This window comes from Rattus norvegicus, chromosome 15 (assembly GCF_021556685.1).
Source record: "Rattus norvegicus strain SHRSP/BbbUtx chromosome 15, alternate assembly SHRSP_T2T, whole genome shotgun sequence".
Classification (NCBI taxonomy): Eukaryota; Metazoa; Chordata; class Mammalia; order Rodentia; family Muridae; genus Rattus; species Rattus norvegicus.
Window position 1 is genome coordinate 39,419,737 of NC_141548.1, and position 5,551 is coordinate 39,425,287.

Sequence of the window (5,551 nt, forward strand, 5' to 3'; positions counted from 1 at the left end):
GGAAAAGTTTATTCACACCCATCAAAACTGTTTTGTCATAACTTAAAAATCAAAGTTATAAAGACATTCTATGCTTTGTATTTATTTGAAAGTCACCATGTATAAATGTAACAAAAAGTTATCAGAAATTTTTGTTTAAATTGTTTACTGATTTCTATTTTGCCTCAATTATTAACAAATGTGCATTTCTGGATTATCTATCTCATAATATAAAACTATCAAACTCTAGTTTTTTATTATTTTGATATGGATCTTGACATTCTAGCATTCTAAAACACACCTGAGAATTTGTTCTAAAATGTTTAAACTATTTAAAGTTAAGAGGTTTTTATGGGCAGGAAAACTGTATTTTGATTCTTAAGATTAAATTGCACTTCTTAAGAAAACAAAGCCTTTGAGATTTTTTGTCATTTATTTATAGTCATATTACATAATCAACAATTCTAAAGAAAATTAGTTATATTTTAGCAATTGCCATTTCATTTAGTAAATATTATTAAAACTTATGGTTAATATTTTACTAGAAAAAAACTAACCAAGTAATGTTGAGTAATAATGTCAATATATTCGTTTTTATTAGACCAGATTACCATTTAGGAAATAACAATTGTTTAAGCTGAACACTAACTGAAATGCTCAACTAAATATAAAAATCGAGTAAAAATAATGTTAGAAAAATGGACTACAATAAGTATTTTGGAGATTAAGGTAGTAGTTACCAAACGTTTAAACATTCTAAATTTTATTACTAGAGTGCTGTAACTTTTGATATTAATAATATATCGAGTATCTATGAGTAAAATACTTATTTTTGCTTAAGAAAGTAGGTTTTTCAGTTTCAACCAAATTGTGCCTTGGTAAGAAAGGTATTTGGAATACTTCAAATTTTCTTAAAATATTTTCATTAATCTTATCTAACTTCTAGACTCTACCTACTTCTCCACTTATCAAACCGCTAAGTACTAAATTCCACCTGACTTAAAACACTTCATTTTGTAAGAATAAAGTCCACTACATCACTAGACTCCTCATCTAGCACATTGTAGTAACATCCTTGGGAAAAAGAAAATTGCTACATACAGTTTGTTCTTTTTTAGGGGGTGGGTGGGGGAAAGGTAAATTCAGATGAATCTACAATGCAGTAAAAACATCAACTATGTTCTTAAAAATCTGGAATTTTAGCACGCAAGACACTTAAATTCAGCCAATTTACAAGATTTCTGTTTATTCTTTACTTACTGATTTTAGTTGATTCAAATGTTTCAGAATTACTATCAAGTCCAATCATATTGCAAAGATATATAAGGACAGGTTTTGAAAATTCATTAGTATAAAGCAGACATACTGGTACATATTTACAACCCCAGCACTAAGGAGAGTTTGAGGCAGAAAAATGAGTAGTTCTAGGTCAACTTAGGATACAGAGCAAGTTCTTGGCTGGACTGGAGAATTAAGACCCTGCCTTAAGAAAACAAAAACAAACAAACATTAGTATACCTTAATCTCCTATCATATTCCAATGTATTACGTGGGTATTCGATCAAAAAACTGGTTGTTTTCCACAACTGGCTCTCTTCTAAAGGTTAAAATCTGCAATAAAAATGGCATGTGTTACTGCATGAAGACACTCAACAGAGAAATATCTCCTGTAGTTCCCCCAAGTTGATCTAATCCATCTCGACAATGCTCTCTGGAAATATCTTTAGAACAAAAAATAACTTGATTAAGAACAAGTAATATGCATTATCACCCAAAGCCTTTTCAAACAAATCAGGTAAGTTTCTGCTTCCATTTCTCTTTATGAGAGAACTGAGAAAGATTATAAAAAATACTTTGTAATTCTAAAATCTGTACATAGTTTAATTTTGTTTTTTTTTTTTTCCTTTTTTTTTTCAGAGCTGGGGACGAACCCAGGGCCTTGTACATAGTTTAAAAGCATGCAAAGGATAAGGATAAAATTTGACTACCTTTCCCCTAAAATTACTAAATGAATCAATGATGATAAATTATCATTATTCTCAACTTTAGTATTGTTATACTTGAGTGAATATTTTCAAATATTTTAATATTACAGTTCTACCAATTTAAAAATTTTTAGCAAATGAGAAATAAACAGACCACCACTAGACTAGCCTTTTAATGCTTCCAAATAGAGTTGTAAATGCAACTTTATTTATTTGTTTCACCCTTTCTGGATCTTAATGACTTAACAGGCAACAACTATATTAAAAGAGCAAGTTATTAAATAGCCAAAGGGGTAAATGTACTACATATGAACCATAATACTTTGTGGGAGTTTTCTACTTTTATTTAGGAATGGCTGAAGCAAGAAATAAAATAAAGAAAGAATGAATACCAAAAGCCCCTTTATATCTGTTGTTAAATATTTGATTGTTTAATGGGAAAATTGCATATTTTTTAAAAGATAAAGTTTTTTATATTTAAATGCATTGAAATATAGGTACCACAACCTTAAAAATAACAAAACAATAAAAAATTAAATGTTAAATTTTAACATAGTAATGTTTTTAAGCAGTATAAGAATATTAGATAATAAGGAACAAAAAGTTTGGATATAAAATGTTTATGACTAAAAGAAAAATCTCAAAGTAAAACTCAAATTTATTAGTTTACTATTTATACTTAGAAACATCACAAGTCTTTCCCATGTAACATTTCTTTGCTCAAACAAGACAGACTTAAATAGGAGCACATTAAACTCACAACTTCAAGAAAAGTATTAAGAATAAATTACACACCCACACCCACACACTTATTAAAACTCCATTACTTGAAACCTGTCTCAAAGAAAAATCCATTAAAGTATCTTTTATAAAGGCAAGAAAACAAAAAAACTTACCTACCAGAAAGCATTATTTACAGAATTTATGGTCATTTGTACATACTAACAATCAGATATTACATAATAGTAACAATTAAAATAAATATTATATTATATAGACAACCACATTTTAAGGTTCTAATACTGTAACCTATTAAAATTAAATGCTTTATATAATTTTCAACACTCAGTTGAAATAAAGTGTTATTTTACTACTGATTTCCTTTAGTTTTATGAGATTTGAGACCACAAAGTTACAGCAAGTCATAGTTTGAAATCTAATTATAAGCTAAAATTAATTGCAAAGCATATAGTTTCTAAATTTGTGCAATTAAAAATAAAAAGAACAAACTATGCATAGTCTTACAATTTTTTCTAAAATGTGCTGTTCTAATTATAATCATACTAATTATGTATCTCATAAAAGGGGTTAAATAGAAATTAACATGGTGATAAACAAAAGAAAATAAAAAAGCCAAAAGCCTTTTTAAGGTTGGAAACATTTTATGATTTGAGATGAACTTTATAATTTCCGTAACTGTAAATTTAAAATCTAGTTGTTGAAAGCTTTTTGAAAAAATATTAAATATAGTCTGGAAATATCTTTCTTAAACTCCATCAGCTGAGCAATAGTTCTAGATTGAAGACTTTTTCAACATTCTTTATAGTTGCTACATACAAACAAATACATCAATAATAGAAGTAAACCTGTACACAAGTCTTCATGAAACAAAAACTAAAAGCAGCACACAAAAGAGAAGAAAACATGCGAACCAGAACATGAACACTATGAAAATTTATCCTGAGATTTGGTTCCTAATAAACATTAAAACAGATATTAATCTAATGGCATACAAACCCTAAGGCTGCATTTTGTAAATGTACACTAAAGACAAGTTAATAGGTTTTTTAAAATTGTCTAAAATTAGACCTTTAATTGGAACTAGTATAAAGAACAAACAAATGAAAATCAATGCTACCAGGGAAACTGATACTTTTGTTCCCACTCTCCTACAATAGTAAATGGAGTGCCGGGAGAACTATATCAGCACTATTCTTCAATGCTATTTTACTGTGGTAATAAATAACTTTTGCAGCTTTCACAAAAGAACAGAAAATTAAGAGTAATCAGTTTCTGTAGAAAAACACAGATAACTATTTAAAGATTTAAATAAGTAGTTATAGATCTATTGGAATTCTGTCTTCTACCTAGTATTACATTAAACATGAAAATATTTTGAATGTTGTGAAATTTATTTAGGTGCTAGTGTATTCTAAATAGTGTATTCTAATACGAGAATTAGTTTAAATAAAGAATATTAGTTTCAACAAGTTGGTAAAACAAACAAATCAAAGAAAAAAGAAAAAAAATACCTTCAATTATGGCCCTTAACATAATACAAATCCCATAAACGGAAGTGTCAAAAAATATAGTTCAATTTCACCAGTCTGGTGAAATTAAAGCTTCTCTCCACTCCCATAATTCTCTCCCAATCATAATTAATTTGAATAAAAATTAAAATAAAAAACATACCAACAGTAAAAAGCAAAACGCATTTTACATATTATATGCAGAATAGAAATGAGATCTACACTTTTAGTAAATCAAATGTTATAGATAATTTTAGGAAAATTTTATAAAAAGATCCAAAATAAACACTCTGAAAAAAAATTATGGGGTTCAGTAAACATAATTATTATTAAAGTAATATAAGAGTGTATTAATTGTAAATTAATTTATAGTCTTATATATTTATGAAAATGTTTCAATTGAATATTTCTAACTGCATGTTTGTCTTAAATTGAAATGTCTCAAAATTTCAATTATTTATAAGATATAAAAATTTAAGTTCCTTTCAAAATCATCTACTCTTTGAAAAACCACACCCTGTTATCAAGATGCAATTAAAAGGAATGACAGAGTAATAAATATTGATGACTGTCTCAAATAACACTAAACAAAAACTGAAATCAGTCAAATAAACCAACACATATGCACTGCTGTATACAACACATTTCCTCATAATGAATTTGTAAAAGGAACGCATTAATATATAATATATGCTCACCTGTACATACTTGTTATAGTCTCAACTAAGAAACATAAATGGCTTGTAAACTAAAATTTTAAATTCACTGCAATGCCTCAGTTAGAAAACAATTTAAAAAAGATTTGCAAGTTCTAAGAATATATTATATTTTTACGAAAAAATGTAGAACAGATAATTTAATGTTCATTTTCATCAAAATGAAAGAAACAATTCTCCCATAATATGTATCCAATATATACACGAAGGCTGAGACGAAAAATTTTCATCAAAGGAAAAACCAAGCACCTTAGATCCTTCGGACAAGTTTTCAACCAATGAAGAACAGAAATGTCTTATAACTGCAACAGCAGAAATACAGTTTTCCGAAAATAGCCTCTTCAGTTTTACATTTAAATATATATTTCAGAACCATCTGAAAGGCTTTTACGGAAGAAACAACTCTATTATGTACTAACTTAAAAAAAACCCAAAAAACCTCCGATTTTACAGTTTGTACCTACTTGAGTAGTTCTCTGACTAAACATAGTTTTTCGGTAGGTCAAGAATTATCAGCTCCAGGATCAACATTCAAACCCCCCAGTCCCGCTTCCTTCCAGCCAATCAGTGGGTAAGAAGCCCGGCGTTTGGGAGCTCCGTTAGATACAATTTGAAAAACATC

The 5,551-nt window shown here is 28.0% G+C and overlaps 1 long non-coding RNA gene across 5 annotated transcripts in view; it reads right to left on the reverse strand.

Annotated features, from left to right (window-relative positions):
* The window catches only part of LOC148000985 (uncharacterized), a 67,858-nt gene that overhangs the window by 24,387 nt on the left and 37,920 nt on the right, over window positions 1-5,551 (reverse strand). For all 5 annotated transcript variants that reach the window (XR_015638844.1, XR_015638843.1, XR_015638847.1 and 2 more), the window contains exon 2: window positions 1,498-1,590. This is a non-coding gene — a long non-coding RNA (uncharacterized LOC148000985). The remainder of the gene's footprint in view (window positions 1-1,497; window positions 1,591-5,551) is intronic.